This window comes from Rissa tridactyla, chromosome 6, assembly GCF_028500815.1.
Source record: "Rissa tridactyla isolate bRisTri1 chromosome 6, bRisTri1.patW.cur.20221130, whole genome shotgun sequence".
NCBI classification, from domain to species: Eukaryota; Metazoa; Chordata; class Aves; order Charadriiformes; family Laridae; genus Rissa; species Rissa tridactyla.
In genome coordinates, this window is record NC_071471.1 from 42,828,618 (window position 1) to 42,850,361 (window position 21,744).

The window sequence follows — 21,744 nt, forward strand, 5'->3', positions numbered from 1 at the left end:
CATTCTAGTCAAAAGAGAATGCTGAAGTTCCAGTCAGTCATTAGTGGGCTGAAATTTGTTTCTGCAAGGAGTTAGGAAATTCAGTGGCTTCCTGGTTTGGTGGGAATGATGTTATGGTGAAAAGGCCTACCTGAAGACTGATGCTTCAGTTGCATTGTTATTATCTGTTTAAAGTATGAAAGTATTCCAAGGAGTGCTCCTGTTGGTGAGGTTTGTAAGTCATATGCAAGTTTGTCACACACCTAGATGAGGCTGAATTTCTTTAGAGCCCAGGAGATAATTCTTCTGCAGTTGAGCCCTTTCCTTGCTGCATCTTTGAGTAGTGCTATGTATAGTCTGTATTCTGTGACATAGAACATTAAAACACAGAAACATAAAAAATAAGATAATCTGACAACTTTATGTGGAAGCCTTTGGCCTTTGTTGCCTTCCCCTAAATTTCACAGTATTGATTGCTATTTTATAAATAGTTCTCTAAGTTGCTTAGGAGGAGTAGGCAGCTAGGATAGTAGGTCAAAATATTTAGCTGCAGTTTTCCCTCTATAATTTTATAAAATAGATGTGCATTTGAAGTGTTAAATCAACTGAGATTCATACAGAGCTTTCGTGTAGCCTATAAAGAAGCTACCAATGTTAAACATTTTGCTGTTTCCTTTATTTTTCTTTCTGTAAACCTTGGTACTTGCTTGACAGTTTAATAGAATCCAGATGATTCTCAGTGTAGAGAGGGACAGAGGTTACCTCTATATTTAAACTCCTTTTTGCATTTTTTTTCTTGGTTAAAATAAGAATTTTATTCACTTATTTGGGTAGGAAATGAAATACCTAAGTTAAGGGAACGTGTAAAGATGCTCTGTTTTCCTTTCTCTCGAATATCCCAGAAAATAACAATGGAGCAGCAATTACTTAGGGTAATTAATAATTTAAAGTGTATCTGTAAAATTTATTTTAGCTTTTTGTTAAAAGATATACATTACCTGGTATAATAATATATACATCTGCAATAGCTCTACTTCCATCTTTTTTCAAAGATTTTTTTTTTTTAACGTTTAAATATTATTAATTAGCAACAAGCGGGACAGTGCTGGAAAAATTAAAGATTAAAGATCTTCCTGTAATGGTCCATGCTCCGTGCAATGGAACTTTGCCTCCACTGAACTCAAAGTGGTTCTGTACATGAGGAGCTCTGCTTGGCTAGTCTGAACAGAGCAATGTGTGGTGTTTTCAAGTTTGAGGAATTTTACTTGAGATTGTTCTCTGTTCACGGACTTCAGGGCAAAAGAGGAAACCCACATAAATGCCTACCCCAGTGTGCCATAAATGCACTTAACTGTAATATATCCAGTATGCCTTTAGCAGACTGCTCACAGTGGAGAATCCACTGCAGTCATGGGTGAATCAGTCTATAATTGATAAGTCTTTAAAGTGTATTTCCTGTTTGAATTTAGATGAGATTCAAATGTCATCTGCTGGCTCTAGTGCCTTTACTAAGTAGAAAAAGCTGCTAGTGTCAGTGGGTTGGTGTGGGGTTTTTTTTCCTTTTTGTGTTAGAAGTCACATTAAAGCAACAATGTCAAATATCTTAAGTTTCTTGCAGCAGGGCAAGTTTTCCAGAACGAAAATAAACATGAAATTTCCAAAAACGTTCTTGAACAATGTAACTGTCACAAATGTACATATTTCCCTGATGGTCTCAATGTGGTGGAAAAGCTTTTATATTATTCTTTATGCCGCTCTGGAACACAGACAGTGAAGTCTAACTTACTTTCTCTACCTCCCAATAATAAATTAACTTCTTGTTTGGAGTGTATTTTGCTATAAAGCATACATTAAAACGTGGTCGTATTTCAAGAGTCTTCTCCTAACCCAAGTATGCTTGATTAGCTAAAAACCAATTAATACCCGTTTTCTCCCTTTTACCCTTTCTTCCATGAGCCTTGTGCTCTTCTCTGTAAACTGACATGTCTTCAGCAAGTGCAGCAGAGAACAATCACTTGTACTCATCAGGTCTATCTTGGAACACCCTGTTCATCCACAACTTGCAGGATGGTGCTTTAACTTCTGTACTAATATATTAAAATGTGTCTGAATGAAAGCATCTGTCAGTTAAGTTTGTGAGCATACATCAGTGTTGTCAGAGTGGTTAAAGGTATGTGCAGAATACCAAGCGTGTCGGAGTTCTCAGCAGGCTTAAGCAGATGGGTGCTTTTTAGCTTGGGTGGTAGCTACACCTCTGGTGCCTGTAGAGCTTTGTTGACAAAAGCCTCTCCCCAGCTGATGAAGCTATGGATTTAATTTAGCCATTCTTTTTAAAGTCCTTTTTTTCTGGATACATCCCATCTTTTACAGTATTTGTTCATAGAAGGTGGTTTTGCTATGTAAATGATCCTGTTCCCAGGCAGTTAACCAGAAGAGAGCTTTATTTTTCTCTGTAAGTGGCCTGTCACCAGTGTTTACCAGAATTTTTTTTCATTGTGTGTTTTCTTAAAAAAAAATTTAAAAATTAAAAAAAAAAATAAAAATGAAGGCACCAGCAGTCCTGTGAATTTGGAGAAGAGAATTTGAGATGAGATGAACGGGAATTCTTTACTGTTACTTCTGGATATATAAATTGGGAGGAAATGCGAGAGGCATTAGTTTAGATATTTAGGTAACTATGCGGCATGTCCGAGATCGCAGTGTTGAGTTTTCCTGCCCTGTTTTGCTGTGGGCCTCAGATCAATTCTGTATGGAGTATTTTTTTCACAAATCCGTCATTAGAAGTCTCAGGCCAAGTTGAAAGAGTCCATGATTTAGTGGCCAAAGAACTGCAGGCAGTATAATATTATAGCATTCTGAATATATAATTGTTAGACTTAGTAGCAGAAATGGCTGAGGATTTTTGAGCAGCTTAGTCTCTACACTGAATTACCCATGTGTATTACTGCCTACGTGATGCAGCAATGCCTTACTCCAACCCCTTCACCTCAGCTGGAGCCATGGTGGCCTGAGTTTAGACTTGCAAATCGAGTTTTATATCATCACGCAAGTGGTAAGGAGGGCAATTCTTTTTATGGTCATATCTTCTGAGATCCTAATGAATAAAATGGTACTTTAGCAGTATCCAGTTTGTTTTACTACTTGGGATTTTTCTTCTAATACCCCTAATTAATTTTTTTCAGAAATAACAATGTTTGCAGAAATTCCAGAGACAGAGTATGCAGGGATAAGTCCCCAGTGCAAACTTCTTAATAGAAGACTTCTGATTTCATGATTATATCTTTCTTTTGAGTTGCCTTTTTTTTTTTTAATGTGTAACCTCTTTTGCAAAAAAGGACAACTTGTGTTTTCTGGCGATGGGACTAACAGTTGTCTGAATAAAAAATCTGTCTTATTGCATGAGGAAGAGTAGTACTCTGTTGTTTTGGTTTTTTTTTAAACAGATGAAGGAAGGTTCAATCTGCTTGAGATCAGATACAATCAAATGCTACCAAGGTAATTTCATACAGGTTTCTGGATTATAAAGCACTCTTTCACTTATTCTTCTATATAGAAGGGTTTTTTTGTACCACTGAATTACAAAAAATGGTAAAACTTTTAGTTCTGTATCTTCTCTGCCAAAGACTTACAGTTATTTCTGTAACATCAGTAAATTGTGGAAAGCTAGAACATCCCGTTAAATAACCATGTGGGACACTGCATTAGAAGAACATCGCATTCTGATTTTCTGATGTTTCATCCAAAAGCTTCTAAAGTATATACCACGGAAATACCTGAATTTTAGATACTACACTTGGACCAAATGAATTCTGAAGTTGTCTAGAAAAATTTGAAATATTTTTATATGCCTTTCTTTTTTTGTTATACAATATTGTATAGTTAGTGACTTTAAAGAGAGCAGAAGGCTGGATGTAATGTCTTTTATCCTTATCTAAAAGCTGTTGTCCGCAAAAGGACAACTTTTGTGCTTGGTTGTCTCCTTTAAAGACTTTTTGGGGGAGTTCAGTTATTTTCCAAATGTCATATCACTATTTTACAGAAATGAGGTTGTATTTTGGGGAATCTGAATAGGCCTACTGGGAACAAAGCTTTATATATTTATATATCTTTTTATAGATGATTGTCAACAGCTGGAATCTCCAAAGGATGCACAGATCCTTTGCAACATTCTGAGCCACCCCATCTGCTTTCTATTTCAGCATCCTTACTGTAGTCAGTTTTTCCCAAAGCAGCATTGATAAGTCATAACTAGTCTGAAGGAAAACACTTTGCAATACGTTTTAAGAAAACTCTAGTGTTGATTAAAGTATGACTAATCAGTTATAGAAAATAAAGTATGCATTGTGGTTTTTTTATCACTAGGGATTGCATCAATAGGAGCCTAAATTTAGGGTTTGGTGTATAAATGTGAATGCTCTTCTCTATGTTCTTGATATGATGCACACTGTATGAATTTCATCTAAATGTACTTCAGTAGGTTTTGTAGTCACTGCCAATTTTAAGATTTAATGATAGTTGACCGATTCTTTCATTTTACTTTATAATGGTGGAAACAAATGCAAATTTTAAGGTTTATATGTTTTAGCAGAACTTAAACAGATTTTATTGAGCGAGGCAAGAATTCTGTGCTTTTGTGCCTCTAATGCCAATACGACTTTGTTTTCAGTACAGGCCATTTAATAGAATATGTACATTTTTATAGCGCCGGGGGAAAAAAAAAATGTTCAACTCTGTCTCTGTGCCAGCTACTAACTTCTGGACCTTAAGTTTTTCATATTCTTTTTAAACAGTTCTCATTGCAGACAACTAACATGCATCATGACTGACCTCCAACTGTTTTCTGTGTGTCAGATCCAATAGGGGAAACCATTCATACTTTGAGTGTTCTGTTGTGAAAGGCTTGAGTTATGACAGAGACATAGGTGTTTATTTTGCTTTTGGGAAAGAACACTTTTGAGCTAATAAAGAAGTGTTTTTTATGATTTTTAGAAGAATGTTAATTGTAAGGACTCTTAGTACTTAAAGTCTGTTTAAAGTGCCAAAAATGTCTAGATATGTTTGTATTCTCATATCTGAATGAAAAAGTAATTTTTTGAGCTCCAGCACATGTTCCCCCAGGAGTGTCATTTTACTCTCCTGAATGTTAGAGTATAGTCCACGTCATCTTCTGCAGGAAAACTTACGTACATGATAAGTCTGCTCATGTTGAAGGCCTTTAACCGTTTGGGGGAGGAAGTGAGTGTCTGAGGTGTCTCCTGATTTCCTTAAAGATGCTGTCAGGCTTCCATGTGTTCAGAGCTGTTGAGATGATGGCTCTGACTTAGTGGTTTGCTGAAGGCAGTGATCTCCTTTGAAAGGTTTTCTCATTCCCAATTATGTGTTCCTGTCACCCGTGTTCCTTGTCAGAAGTTACCAACCCCACAAGCTGTGTTTAATACGATTCTGTGTGGCTATGTGTATTGGGTTTGTGTGGCAAGGTTTTGGTAGCGGAGGGGTGGGGGAACGGCCTACAGGGGTGGCTTCTGTGAGAAGTTGCTAGAAGCTTCTCCTGTGTCTGATAGAGCCAATGACAACTGTTTCCAAGACAGATCCACCGCTGGCCAAGACCAAGCCCAGCAGTGACAGTGGTAGTGCCTCTGTGGTAATGTATTTAAGATGCCAAATATGAGAGAATATGAGAGAGCAACAATGCTGTAATCACCAAGGTCAGTGAAGAAGGAGGGGAGGAAGTGCTCCAGGTGATGGAGCAGAGATTTTTTTCCTTGCAGCCCATGGTAAAGACCACGGTGAGGCAGGCTGTCCCCCTGCAGCCCATGGCGGTTGACGGTGGAGCAGTTATCCACTTGCAGCCCATGGAGGACCCCATGCCAGAGCAGGTGGATGTCCCAAGGAGGCTGTGACCCTATTGGAAACCCACACTGGAGCAGGCCCCTGGCAGGACTTGTGACCCTGTGGGGGACCCACACTGGAGCAGTCTGTTCCTGAAAGACTGCACCCCAGGGAAGGGATCCATGCTGGAGCAGTTCATGAAGAACTGCAGCATGTGGGAAGGACTCAAGTTGGAGAAGTTCGTGGAGGACTGTCTCCTGTGGGAGGGACCCCATGCTGGAGCAGGGGAAGAGTGTGTGGAGTCCTCCCCCTGAGGAGGAAGGAGCTGGAGAGACAATGTGTGATGAACTGACCACAACCCCCATTCCCCATCCCTGTGTGCCGCTGGGGGGAGGACTGGTTGTTGTGGCAGAACTTTTTTTTTTTTTTTTTTTTTCAATCAAAGGGAAAATGTTTCTCACTATTTTAATTACTCTATAAAAATACAAATTGAAGAAATACTTGACCTTTTGCAGGAATCTTAAAGGGAGGGAGAAGAGGATCACCTATCAAAATGTGGTCTAATATGTCCTGCGGCACAGGCAGAAGCTAGATTTCATTGGCTCTTTCGTCAGAGAGAAATTGAAGTCTGGGCAGCATTCCCAGGATCAGTATTATGATAAGAATGCATGCCTCTGGGTCTGTGTGCCAAGTGATCCAATTCTGTTCTTTCTTCCATCCACACAGGGCAACCTATTAGCCAGGTGGCCAGCAGGACCCAGTGAGGGTCTGAAGCACGCTGGGAAAGTTGACTATGAAATTTGCTTGATACCTAAACAGCATGGAGCCTAGGTATTTTTTGACAAATTTTTGAAATTTGGGAAGGCTTGTGCAGTCTATGGTATCACAACTAGCCTTACGTTTTCAGGGGTGTCGAGTGTAACAGAAGACTTTTAATTGTGGGCCACTCTGTCTTCAGTATCCTGACAGAAAGTTCAGATTGTGCATGGAGGAGCTTTGGGTTGGGTACCTCCAAAGTTCAGGTAAAACAATTGAGTTTTAGATCTCTCTTGAAAATCAAAAGTACTTGTTAGAGAACTGTTTTGGATACTTAGAGAGCTGTGGGATATGGTGAAAGGAGTTGCACAGCAAAGGTTTTAGCCCAGTTGTTTTTTGACAAAGCTTGGCAAGTCAGATTCTGACTTGATCTCTCCATGCTGCATGAACTGTCTGGCTTTGATGCATCACCAGTGCTGCAGGCTGATGGGATTGCCTTTGAGGGTGGCCTACTATATAACCACCTTTGTTTTAATAGCGAGCTGTTGTCAGATTCCTTTTATCCCCAAAGTATGGAGAGTCAGCTGATTTTTCAGCTTCTGCTGGCTCATTGAATGAAGAACATTTACGACAACTGAGAGGAATACTGCAGCTTCACTGGGAGCGCAGAGCCTGCTCTGACAGCACAGCAGGCTATGAAGTCCTTCAGATGACTCCAGATGATGTAGCTAGGTGTGCCAAAATAAGATATCCTCTAAGAAATCAGGAGGCTTAAACTCTTTCTAATATAGGGAGTTACATCTGCCAGGATAAGGTAAAAGCCAAGGCAGGCTTACATTATGGGTCTAAGACGGTTTTTGTCTGGATTCTCATGGCCCCAGTAATGAATTCCTTGTGTCAGTAGATGCCGTGGAGAGTATGGTGCATTGTGATTCATGCAGATTCATGTCATTCTGGAAAATGCATCCTATCTGTCTGGTACTGCATAGTCCCGCCTTGCTCAGGAATTTGTGTTCTAATACTTCTAGATATATCCAGGGGCAATGATTTGCAGGAGCTTGATTGTGTAGAACACTTTGTTTTATATATTGGCAGGAAACTCAGATGATGAAAACAGAAATGTGTAAGGAGGACAGGGAGAGTGCCTAGCTGTGAAGCAGTGTGTCTGTTTTTCAGATATTGCCGGTTCAGGGTATTGTCTGTCTGTGCCCGCTTGCATGGTTTTAAGGCCTCAGAAGAAAAAGCTCAGGTTGTTCTACGGCACAGGTTCTCTCCTTCTATGTAAAGGGATCGAATGATGTGACATGTGAAGAGTCCTCTGATACCTGCCAAGTAGAAAAGTTCTTTAAGGACCTGGAAGAGCAGCTGTCTCTGTTTTGCAAAAAAATTACATCAGTGTGCTAGGTCTAGTCCATTGATTTAACTTCCGACTAATAATGTTCATGAAATAAATAAAAATTCTGTCTCAATAAGAAGAAAGTTGCATGCCTCTGATAGAGAAGAAAATTTTCCTAAAAAGAGGGAGACGTCACTTAAAGAAAAGCAGTTGTATTTTTTTTTTTTTTAAATTTACAGATTTGTCCTATATTTTCTGTCAGACTGGAAATGAAAGGTCAATCAAGAGATTTTGGACTAGTGGCAACATCACTCATTATTCTACCTACCTGCAAAAACAACCAGCCGGGTTAGATTAGTACTTAAATTGACTAGTTGATGCTTTTCTGTATTAGTTTAGGGAATGCAGTCATAAAATTAATTTTTAAAATTAGCTTTCATGTAGATATATTTTTACTTGGGTGATTTTTAATAATTTTGAACTAGCTTACCTCGAGGACTGGATGAATGTGCTTGAACCATATTTCAGGCTCTTATTTCCCATCTTGCTACTTGGAAAACTTGGTGACCAGAGGCTGGAAAGTGATACGTACGCTTGCTCAGCCTGTTCATTTTATTTCGTGTAACAGTCCCATTGAATTTGGAAGGGCCATTTGTTCAATGGGATGTTCTTGCTCATATACCTTCACTGTTCTACAGACAAAACTACCAAGCCCTAAATGTGCTACAGGCAGTATTACATTTGCTCTTTCCAGCATGCTGGGTTTTTTTTCTTGCATGTAAATTTGTTGAAGTTTTCCTTGAGAAATTCATGTCCTTGGACATGAACTTTGAAGTAGGATTTGGAAATTTGGTATGGCTGCTTTCCCTTTAAAATTCTACTCAAATTTCACAGCTATAGTAGACTTCTAAAAGCATTTTTCAAACTTTTTAGCTTCCAGCAACTCTGGCTAAACCAGGACAGGCAGTCATGAGACTGTTAACTGAAGCATCTTCTAGGTTGCTGTCTGGGCCTGCAGTGTATTTTTTTGGTGCATAAAAAGCCTTTTGTTTAGGACTGTAGCTTACCCAAAAATGAATAATTCTGCTTCTGAAACCTCTCCCATTTATGGTTAACAGAGCCATCAGCTGGCCATGGACTCTCTGACACTGCATACAGACACACGTTGCTAGCACAACCTGCTTTTCTCCTCCCCTTTGCTCCCACCCCAAATCAGATGCTGAAGGCTATCGCTGCTGGGTTGTTTTTTTTTTTCTGATTTAACTGTTTGTCTCTTATCACCCGAGCCCGTGTCAGTGACATGATCTGAATTTACAGGAACTTTAAAACAAGTTCTGTTTCGTAAAGTGGGGTAAAGGTCTGATTAGCTGAACAGTTAACCCTGCAGAAGTGAAGCACCGGTGGCTGGAGAAAGTAAAAGAGCAGGAAAGATGTAACTGGAAGCTGGAGTGAATGAAGAAGTATTTAACCCATAGTCCATAGCAATGAGTCCTTGCATGGTCGTGTACTCAATTGCAATTGAATTATTTTAACTGTTACGTTACTTCAATTAAAGTTAATTCCCAAATTTACGTTCCTTAAATACACATAATTTTGCATTTAAAATGCACACCTGAGTTAGAGATGTCTAATAGCACAAAGATTTGCCATTTGCACCCTTCTGTTTCTAAAAATTGTGGTAAGTCAATTTTCATAAAGATAAAGCCCTTCTGAGCATCCTGTCTTCCTGCAATTGCAGATTTCCCATGTGCCAGCCTTTCCTGTCTGTTTCTGGGCTAAAAGCTGCGGTGCTTATTCAGCTATAGGTTTGTCAGGGTGCTGGGTGGGTATAGCCACATCAGGAATGCCCTTCGTCTACTTCTGGTGTCGTATTCTGCTGTGAAATTTCTAATTCATACTGAAGGAATGAGTTACATATCCCACCCACCCCATCCCCCAAATAAAGGGCAGTTCTCAAATCTTGGCGTATTTCCCCAACCGTAACAAGTAGCAAGGTCCTTTGAGGAGGAAGATATAATTTAAGATGAATAAAGTAATTCAGCTGAAAACTCGTGAGGCAGTTGGGGCAAAGGGGGAAATGAATCGGACAAACAGCGTGCAGGGAGAGTCAAGTGCCAGGAAAGTTTTTAGCATGAAAAGAAAAGACAGGTGAGGGAATGAGTTGCACGTGGCCCTGGAGCTGGAGGAACCGGAGCTACTGAGAAGGGAAGCAGGATCTAGAGATAAGTAGGAAGACAAGAAAAAGGAATCCACAGCCTGAGTACGGTTTCCTCCTCAAGGTGAGTCAGTCTGACTCGAGCTTTGCTATTGCGAGTCCTTCCTGTCTGCCTGTCCTGCTCATGGCTGTTGGTTTCTGCCCTGTGCTAGCAGGGTACACACAGGATGAGGCTTAAATCCACTCGGCTTAGATATTCTGGCTGTTCCCTGGGACCTGCCAGTGGCACAAAATTTACATTTCTCTGGGTTAGCTAGGTAATTAGTGTATTCATGTAATTCAGATCTTTCTTTTCCCAGAGTGGGTGCTGATATTTCTGAGTTAATAGTACGTGAAGATCCTGAATTTAATCCTAATACTTAGAAAAAATTCCCAAATAAATCTGGATTTAATATGTAACTAGTGACAAGCACTGTGAGGCTCTGTACTTTTGAATTTGTTTGTGTGTCTTGTAGTCATCGTAGTAGACCAAGTTCTAATACAGTGGAGGTGGAGTTGTGCAAATAATTTATTCATAGTTTTATTTTGATCCTGATAGCACTTCTCTGGAAGATGCCATCAAGAATGGCACTAAACATTTTGAGAAACTAATCTATTAATAATTAAGCGTTTTGAATAACTGTATAAAATAAATATTTAAGTCAATTGATTTTTATAAAATTAAGTATGTTCTTAAGCAGCATCTCATGCTGATGAAGAATGGAAGAAATGGTAACACAGTGAGGTCACTCACATAAATTAGTAATTATCCTTAACTTCAGTCCCATCTCTGACAGTGGTTTTGTAGTTCCCCTTTTAAAAAAGGGAGAGATGAATTTGGAACTGACACAAAAATTTGGTAAGTCATAAAAGAGGCTGTGTCCACATTACCGAGCAGTGTGGTGTAATAGGATCAGATCTGTCAGGTGCTGAGAACCTGGCATCCACGCTGAACAGGTTGTGAGGGTTTTATTTCAAACTGGTCCTCGTCTGATTCTGTGGCTGGATTTCTGTTAGTGGTTGGAGCATGTACAATGCACACCTGAAGCTCATTCTCTGATCTAGTTTTATTCAAAAGAAATCTGGTTCACGTACTTGGAGACTGCTTTGCAATGTAAAGCAAAGCAAGGAAAATAAGAGTTGTTTGGGAGATGGATTTCAAAAGTGCAATCTTGATTTGAATTAAAATGCTAATGTAGACGTACCTACAGTTGTGCAGATCAGGAAGTTCACTAAAATAATTTTGTTTGGTAAGACAGCTTGGATAACTAATACGTGGGAGTGGGATCGGGAAATGCAATGAATGCTTACAGAAATTAACAGTTACTAAGAATTTCATCAATTTGAGAGTTTGGAAAAAATATCAGGAGGATATAATTTTAAAAACAAAACAGAATGCAAGTGTTGTTCAGAAATGTCTTTACCCTTGTAAAGCGGCCTCTTTAAATAATACAAAGTGGCCTTTGTATAAATCAGATACTAGATACAGGGGGATTGGAGGCGGTGTAAAAACAGAAAGCACACCAACTTTTTCTGTTTATAGTAGCTGTTCGTTTTGGAGTCCAACAGAAGATGAACTTGGGTTCCTTGGTTATATATAGAGAGATGGATATATTTTGCAAATTCTTTACTTAAAAAAACAAAACAAAACAAAAACAAAAAAACACAATTTCCACAAACACTTTTGCATGGCAAGAATGTTTTTTTTTTTCAGTTTTACCATGGAAGAAATAACAGTCAAGTGTCAGCCTGTCTGCTCGGTGGAGACAGTTGTCTTTAAGAACTGGTGCTATCTGATATTCAGGATGGTGTCGGGTTACCATTTTACACAAATTTATTATTTATTACCAAGACTATTAAACCTCAGTGTGTGAGGAACAGTGCTTATAAATGGGCATGGAGACAGAAGTATTCTGACCTTCTTGTAATGGTAGAGGTCTTTATGGTGCTTAGAAGGGAAAGGAGAAGGAAAGTGAATGCTGAAACTTCCTCTGCTGGAAATCACGCAGGCACATGGTCTACCCATCCCTGTTCCCAGTACCGTTGGCCTTGGCATTCAAAAATAACTCATTACATCTCTATACTATAAGATAGGTTGTATTTATTTTTTTTTAACAGTGTAGCTGGATTACCTGCATTTAAGCCTTTGTGTTACTTTCAAGGTTCTGTTTGCAGTCACAAGACTGGGACTTCTAAATGATAAAATTCTTGTATGATCTTTTTGAAAGCCTCAGGTGATGAAAACATTCAAAAATGGTGATGTTATAAAATGTGAAGAGTGGGCAATAGGTGGCGTACGCTCAAGATGGAATCTAAATAGTAAAGCTGATAGCCCAACTTAGTTATCCACAATGCATTTGAAAACTTTGGGACTTGACACAAGTCAGGCTTGCTCACAATTGTTAGAGTGCCGGGTAAGAGCCTGTGCCATACTTTCCTCTAGTGCTTGGATGTACGCCAGTTCAAAACACAAACAAAAAAGTCAAACCCACCCTATTGCCAGTATTTTTTTCCAAATTCTTGGCTTGCTTTTTCTTCCCAGGAGTAATCATGCCTGTGTGCAGCTACAATAAACCTATTGATTATTTCTCAGTATATTGCAGTTCCTTGTGTACTGGAACTAATGGGGTGAAAGCAGTGAATTTTTGTTGTGAAACTGCAGTCTTCCAGATTGTCTAGTGTTTATAAAGGTTGACTTGTGCATTGTTTGTTTGGTTTTCCCATTGGTGTCACCAACAATGTGTCCTTCCTCTAGTCTGCTAACTGTTTGAAAAAAATAAATAAGAAATGGGAGAAACCTGGTATCTGGAGGTTCGCAAGTTGGGCTGGTGTCGACCAGGTGAATCCAGGACTTATTGGGAGAGATCAGAATGGCTTATTTTCATAGGAAAACTACAGAGATTTTTAACACCCTTCCTTTCTGACAACACTTAATCTAAGGCAAACCTATATTTAAACTAAAGGATAGAAATCTTTTTTTTTTTAAGTATATGAGTGAATGACTTGATGATCTAATATATATAAAATGAATTTTAACGGCTTTTTAGTATATTTTACAAATATACTGCAACCATGCAACTATTAGTAATGCAGGAGTCTAGGAAATTCTTTATAGCTCATAATAGCAGAGAGCTTTCATAATTCCACATACCAGTATCTGCAATGTGCAGTTCACATTATGTACTATAAACTGTCAATACAATTTCTTTGGATATCTCTTAAGTCAAATTCCCTTCCTGTTTTACAGATTAATAGAAATATGCATTTCCATAATATCACCTTTGAACTAATGAAGTGGAAGTACAGATGAAAACAGTCTGGAGGAAGCTTGAAGTACAATACAGTTTAATTCAGTTTCCTAATTCTGAGGTAAGGTTAATGCATGCAAAATTTTATGTCAAGTATTTCAGGGATAAAAAGCATATGATATGCAGCCACCATATCTTTCTTACAAAAATTTCTGAGCCTTCATTTTTATGCTAGTGACAGCCTTTAATACCATACTGAAACAGCTGTTTGATCAACTCTCTGTCCGTGTTTCAGTTATGAAAAAAGACAAAACAGCATCAACTACACAGACATCTGTTGCAGAAAGATACATTGGAGACAAGTTACCGTATCAGACAAATTTTGTTTGGTACAGTCTGTCTGGCCATGGTTATTACTAATGCTTTAGTTGAAATAAAGGACTTGGTAACACAACTAAGTGGCATGCCTGCTGGGCATCTTGTCTTCTGGCACAGTGTTTAATTTGTATAAAATGTTATTACACTGGATTTTTTATTATTACTGCTATTAATAAAACATTCTGGGGTTTTTTTTCATACAAAATTCCACTGCCTTGATATCTTAAAGGCATTCCTGTGATTGATTATGAGTAGTGGGGGGTGTTTGCTTCATAGTTTGCTGCTTTGTGGTGTCTGAAGCTTTTTTTCCTTTATGTAACTAAGAGGCTGAGTAGAATAATCCTGAAATGTCAGATTTCTGACAGATTTCAGAATTCTCTTCTGCAACATTGAATCTGGTTTTTTAAAATAAAAAAAAAAGCCAACAAACAGATAGTGAGCACGGGCCCTCATCTATCTAGCGTCTCACTGTTCCAGTTTTGCTTAACTGGAGCTGAGGGAATGGCCACATACAGTGGTTTTTAAGCTGTGATGCTGTTGGCCCTTCTCACTTTTTCCCATTTGGGTAGAAGTGGGGTCTTTGTAACAGGTGGGACAGCTTCAAAGACTTAGGCTAGCAGGTTTCGCCAGTCATCATCTGCTCGTTCTCAAGGGAAGTTTGCATCTCCGATTATGCTGTCTTGCAGATTTGGGCCCCTGTTACAAACTGACGTTAGACCCCTTTTCAGGAAAACAGAAATTTTACTTACCACAGGACCGTGCCTCTTTCACTTATGGAGATCAGCCAAGGAATCTTAACATACATTTGACATTCATACATTTGACAGCGAGGAGCACGTATCCTCTTTTAGAGATCAAATTTTAGAGAAACAGCTCCTAGGGAAAGATCTGCATTGAATTCAGCTAACTTATTTTACCTTTAGCTGATTTATTGCTCAAAACTTTTAACTTTCAACTTTCTGCACACCGTAAGCAAATTCACAAAGCTATAAAGTTGGAGCTCATGTTGACAAGTGCAAAATTTGTAGTCAATCTACAGCATTTCAGGTGAGGAAGATCATAATCTGGTCTACATGCTGAATGCCTGTCTTGATAGTGTATGTTAGCTTCTTTCACCTTCCTGCTTTACTTGGGTTATTTTATGACTGACAAGACCAAGAAGACAGGCAAGTACTATTTCTCTTTCAATCACATACTCCTAAAAAGACGCTGGATAATTCGAAGGCCAGTTATACTGTGTATCTCACAAACAAAGCAACAGCTAGCATAGACTTAACGTACTTGTGTACTTCTCAAAAGTGGAGGACTTGAAGTCAGTGCTGAAAATTATGGACTTTGCACTGACACAAAACCAAGAACTAATTTCCTCCCTTTTTCTCCCTGAGGAAGGGAGCAGATCATTTTTCCTCCAATGAGACAGACAGTTGAACAATAAATAACAGTTCTCAAATTGCTTATCAGTAGAGGACTTTGCAGATGAGGCAGTGTCTTGAAAGATTGCTCTTTTGTCTACCAGAAAGAACAGTTTCTATTCTCAGGCTTGTAATTACAAGCAAATTTCAAAATGGAGATTAAGTGTTTGGGGAACATGTGCGTACTAATAGAAGACTCTGTGCTTTAATAGCTAGTTGTAGCATTAAATAGCTTCATTAACCTAGGTGGTCTGCCATGGACACCAGAACCACATAAGCCATTTAGAAGTGCAGTCAATGTGCTAAAGTGAAAAGATAATCTGCGTTTAGGTAAAACTCAGGGTTTTGTAGGATTAGAGAATGGTAGAGGGTAGAGAATGGGTCATCATAAAACAGTTCTTTGATATTCTGCTCTCGGTTCTCAATGGTCCCCCTCTCAAAGCATTTAGAGCTGATGCAGTATTTATAGAAGTGATGCTATAAACTTTATTAATGAAAAATCTCACTCCTTTCATATAAGAGATTTGAGGGAAGGGTAATGGTTAGAGACACCACGTATAATGAATAAAGAATAGCAGTAAATGCTAATTAATATGTCCTCAGGATACTATCTGTATTTCCCTCTTAAATGTCTTTCAGATGCTATCCCGAATTGAAATTAGCTGACAAATGGGTGGATGCCCTTCTGTTACAGAGGGTGGCAGGGCATAAGCATATGCACTTGGGTTGAAAACTCTCGATGCAATATTATTTTAAAAAGGGAAAAACAAAACAAACCCACCACCACCACCAGACTAGCTTCCCAAGTTTCCTTTTTTTCCCCTTCTTGTCCACTGTCTTTTTAAATAGTAATAGTATTGGCAACAATTGAGGGAGGGAGGTTGTTTAATGCTTTCCCTGTATGTAAGTAGCTGGCAAAAAATAAAATGGCAACACCACTCCACCACGAAATTTCCCCATCTTGACACAGCTTGTCCTGTTTTTACTGAGGTTTATGGGCTTGTAAGTCAAGAAGAAGAAGGGAGCTTATCAGAACCAAATAAAAACAAGTCCTTTTGCTAATCATTTCTGTTCCTATGTATGTTCTAACTCCTGTTTTCATAACTTTATACTTCAATTTCAGTAGCAAGGTGACAAAGAAAAACGACAAAAAATAAGGTTACTAAGGCTAAAAGAGGTAAAAGCTATAAATAACCAGATGTGGACAGAGTACATCATCCCACATGTTGATCAGACATTTTACATGCTTCCTGAGTGTGAGAGATCAGTGGTAATGTATTTCATAGCCTGACCTGCTTTCAGGTGTATGTTTTGAGCCCATTTATGATGTTTCACACCCGCAAAACTTTGTGAAATTGAATGCTTTAGTTTTAAATGTGCATTTTGTTTGCGTCTAAAATTACTGCCTGATAATGTTATTTGTTAGTTTCTAGTAGGTGTACAGAGAGAAATTTTGATTAAATCTCTCTGGTTATCTCCTCCATGTTATGCTCAATGAAGAGTATCATACATCTCTTTGACAGTTCTTAAGATGGTTATTTTAATCTTTCTTTAGTGTGAATTAGTGCAAGTCTTCAGCATTTCTAGTGTGATGTAACTGGAGAAATACTGCTTAGTATATTACACCTAATCGGTACGGCTATTATATGTGCTTAATTACCTTCTGCAGCTCGTCTCCTGTATCATGTTTTCTCTTTATTTAATATAAAAATTTGAGTTGAAAGATTACTTTGTTTTCCTTGGGGTATCGAAAACTGAGTTTGGATGACTCTCCCCCCACCCTCCATTAAAATGTAAAATACTCCCTTAGTTCGACGTGCCTGCAGCAAGGCATCAACTAGAATGAGATTAAAGACCTCTAATGTACAACTGTTGAACCAATAACTTTAGTTGACAGTTTAGCAATAACTTCCTACTTCAGCTTCTAGTGTCTGTAGAGTTGTCATCTTTCTGTCTCCTCCCACACCGGCTGTGGTAGAACCATCTTTTCTCATGTGATGGAGCTTTTTCGTTCAGTAGCCAGGAACACATGCCAAGTGTTTCAGAAGGAAATCTGCCAGTGATGAGATGGTGTTCCTGCAATGGTTTTCTTATTAACCATGAAGACTGCATAAGATCTGCTCTGTTCAGTTAGGAAGCAATTATTCTGCCACTGAATTTCCTTGGTGGCAAACTATTTGCTAGGATTTAATTCCATAACAAACAGGCTGAGCCACTTCAGGCTCAAACCACAAATGGGAAATGCAGGTCAGTGTGCTCAAAGCATTTTCCAGGAGTGGAGTAACCAGAAGTCCGTGTTGTCTTCTGAATCAGTTGATCAAAACAGGAAGTGCCAGTGATTCCACTCCAGAGCCGCTCTGTTCTGCGGCATGCTGTCACACGTGTTGCTGGGCCTTTGACCAGTATCCTCCTAGCAGTGCTTTGCTTACTTCCATTTGGCCTGGCTTTGCCCAGTTGGTTCCAGTAGTGTGACCATCTCGATCTCAGCCTGAAACAAGAGCCTGTTGCTAGGCCAAGACTGTCAGGTTCAGGAAGGTCAAGTTAAGCTGTCCAAGCATTCCTTCATTTTATAGTCTTTATGTTGGCTGTGTTTGGCTCAGAAGCTCCTGTTAAAAGTGTAGTGGGTAACAGATCTCAAAAAAAAATCCAGACAAGTTCCTATGTAATAAGAGGAGGCTAAATTTTATATCTTATTTCCATATCTGGAGATGGGTATTTTATGGGGTAGGATAGAGAACTAATTCAAGAACTTACAGGGAGAAAAGTATACAGGCAATGCATTCACAGTACAGTTTGAAGGTGTTTGTATTGATAGGAACATATCTTACAGTCAGATTATTGTAATGTGGATATGTAATTAGAAACATACCAGATTTTCTTTTTTGCTTATTTGTTGACTTAATGTTTAGATTAAGAATGGTAAAATGTGGTTACTACTAAACATTAATACAGGCATTGTTTTAATTTTCAAGAATTGCTTTTATTTTCCTTTTTATTTTTTTCTTGAATCAAAACCAAGCAGATAAACCTTTCCTTCTGATGGCAGTATTTTGAAACAGTCCTGAGAAGTCAGTTATGGAGTAGGTTCCTCTGAGCTAGATTTAAAAGTCAAGAATATCCTTCTCCAGAGGTTCCAAGGTTATGATGTTATGATAAGTTTCATGAAATGTTAGGTGAAATATTTCTGAAGTGTTGTAGTTGACACAGAATTGCATGGAAATAAATCTAGGTGTCCAGTTAAAATGTATTTTAAATAATAAAAAGCTACTTGTTAACTTACCAAAATCTTAAGATTGATTTAGATAAGGGTCCTTGTACAGTATCCTTAATCGTCATAAAAAACAGTGTGAGAAAAACTTGCCACTTTTCTTATTTCTAATCCAGATACGTAATATTATTTAAAAAACTTAAATGTGTATCATAGCCAAGTCTAGGTAAAGAAGACGTACTTTTATCATGTCCTTAAAATATGTACGTTTTGCATTTATAACATGGTACAGGAATTTCAGGATCTTGAGTAATAATTTGAATCTTCTAAAACTTAAATATTCTGTTCTGAAACTTTTCTTTGTTAAAATACCTATGGTGAAAAATAATCTGAATAATTGGGAAGTAAATACTCATGAATTGCTTAGTCATATGCCAGTTAATTTAAATATTTTGCCATTTTTGGAAAATAGGGAAATATCTTAATACTATAGAATGGAAGATAACTTCTTGAATGTACAGGTTAATTATTTTTTTAAGAGGAAAAAAAAGCAGTATTTTTTTTCTTTCATGTGCTTTGTCATGAATGGACATGATGCGATAATGCCAGTAGTTAGTTTTTAGTAACATAATCCGAATATTAGGATGGTGTGCTTTATATAGGGAAGAACAGATGTAAAACACGGGTTCAGCTATGATGTGCAAGTGCACAAAGTCTTAAAGTGTATGTACCTTTTAAAGTCTTAGGCTAGTAAGTTTGCTAGTTACAGTTAGAAATAGGCAGAAGTTGCTGAGAAAATTAGTGAGAAAAATATTATAACAATATTCTGGTTTCACAATGGAATGACTTGAAAAATAATTTAAAAAAAAAAAAGACAGGTGAGGCAGCTATATGCCAAGAAGTAGTAATACTTCAGTTGTATTTACTAATAATCTGAAGGGCAAGCTAACAGGAAAAAAGGCAAGGTAATATAGCTTGGGGAAAAATAGAGGAAGTACACAGCTCTAGAATGACTGAAGAAGCAAGGATGACGAAAGCAAAAATTTCTTTAGTAGTACTGTAGTATGAATTTAGGGTAAGGAAAATGTAACTATTTAGGTAGGATGAGCTGTGGTCAAATATTTGCTTTAGGGGAGGAAAGGGGAGCCTTGCTGCTGTCTCCACGAGAACAACGGTTTTGGTGTTGCCACAGTAGACAGTTCTTTATTTAGTTAAAGTAGTAAGGCACAATTGTAAAAAATTAGAACATTACAATAGATAAGAAATTGAGAAGTAGATGTTATTGTGAAGTTTTAGAAACATGTATCTGAAAAGCTGTGAGAGACTGTCATCTCGGTAAACAGAGACCTGCTAGAACCTGAGTGTTACCCATCCGTTCTCATGAACCTAGCTGTTAGCACCTGCACTACATGCATAAAGACAATGAAATGGATGCCCCTGTCTTCTGCAATTCTGTGAATGAACAAATCGGAAAGACAACATATGTAGAACTAAGTGCTTGGTTTACATAGTCCTCTGAGTTCTTGCCTCTCGGTGAAAACTTGTCTGCAACACTGTTTAATATGTATTAAAAAAGAATAATCATGTGGATGATCAAATGCATAAGTTGCATGGGAAAAAACTTATGCATATGCCTGCATTGGTCTGTGCTGTATACAAACTTTTGAAGAAAACAGCAGCTTCATGTTCCTGATTTTTAACGTGAATTTCCTAGAAGCTGTGGCTTGCTTACAGTAATGAGGAAATTTCTGTGCACTGATTATTCCATGTTTTGATATAAACAGGTCATCTTGCAGTCTGACTTTAAATGTTTGCAGTTAATCATAGTTAGTGACAGAAAATTGGAATCTGTTAGAGTAATGCTAGAGGGGTCCATAGTCCCATCTGTTAGGAAAATTTCCACAGGGATGATGTGCAGGAGACCCAGATGGCTACACTTGACCATGCTTCAAATGCATTTTGTTGTTCATCTCCCAAGATCTAAAATGCTTGCTCTCATTCAAACGTGTTCCTTCAAGTTGCCGGTTGTTCAAAAACAGTGATTTGTTTCAATTGTGAAATATGAAATTTTTTTATGGAAACAGTTTGGTCCTAGGTTTTCAATGGAATGATAGTGATTAAGGGTCCGCCTGTACATAGGAGACTCCCTGTAGTCTTTGAGATGGCAGTGGATGAGAAGAAGGATGTTTATACAGGTGTCTTGAAGTTCTGTGCACTTTAATTTATCATAGAATTTGTAAATGTACACTTGTAATCTACTCAGTTTTTGCCCTTAGTAGATTTGTTGTTTGGTGATGTCCCCAGTCTTTGAATTAACAAGACTTTTTTAACTGGGGGGGGGGGTGGTGTTCTTTATCAGTTTTACAAAGTTAGCATCAACAGTTCTGTTGGTTTTTACTGTCTCCATACATTAGTAGATGGTACCTTTCCCCCTCCCCTGCCTATTACTCTGCCAGAGCCTGATCAGTAGCTGAACCCTTATGTGGATGTACAGTCTCATGAAAAGAAAGCATATTGTCACCGTTCCTGTGAGTGGGAAGAAAATCCTAAAAAGCATCTGAAAAGATCTTCTGGAAGACTTAAACCAGTGAGAATGGCTGCACTTGCTGGGTTTTGTCGATCACATTTAATAGAATTCAAAATCCAATATGAAATGTACTGCGTACTTGAAAGCAATTAAGTCTCCTAATTCCTTGCTCTTGTAAACATTACTTTGAAATGCGCTAATGCATCTGAGGATTTTACAGTTGGTAAATTGATAAGCTGAAATGAATTCCTTGGAAAACTAAAACATTTGTCTCAGTGGCAAATAGGTATTTAGTTTGACTGTTCACCCCCAAAAAAGAAAAAAACGAATTATGTAACTCATGTTGTAACTGAAGAAAGAGGAAAAAATTCACAATTGAAAATAAAAGTTGGGGTTTTTTTTCTTAATAATCATACGTACTTACATAGAAATGCTTAAATTAGAGATTTAAGCTGCTGTTACTAAAAAGGGAGCAGTTACAACAGAACATGTAAAGCATTTATAGATTTGTGATCTGGGAGAAGTATATTGTCTACAGTCTGCTGTACTACTTCTGTGCCACAATATCAAAACTGTGCTTCAGATAGATAATAAAAAATACCTTCTTGTACGTTTCATGCTGTCCTGGGAGAAGCAAAATGCTTCTAAGGATTATGAAAGAAGTTCTATATTTTTCTTGTAAAACTGGAATTTTGGTAAAGTATGTTCGTGTACCTTGTGACAGCCAATTGATAGCTTATCACCGAAGTTTTTGAAAGCGTTAGCAGTGTTCATGTATCGGTTTCCAGGTCTTTGAGGTGTTCTGTTTTTTTTTTTTTTAAATATAGGGCAGATCTACATGGTGACATTCAGTTATTGCAAACTGTTGTAGAGACCG

General features: G+C 38.1%; 1 protein-coding gene across 2 annotated transcripts in view; it reads left to right on the forward strand.

Annotated features, from left to right (window-relative positions):
- BMPR1A (bone morphogenetic protein receptor type 1A) overlaps positions 1 to 21,744 on the forward strand; it is an 86,405-nt gene that overhangs the window by 25,484 nt on the left and 39,177 nt on the right. For both annotated transcript variants that reach the window (XM_054206936.1, XM_054206937.1), the window contains exon 2: positions 13,342 to 13,463. The gene's annotated coding sequence lies outside the window, so the exon portion shown is untranslated. The remainder of the gene's footprint in view (positions 1 to 13,341; positions 13,464 to 21,744) is intronic.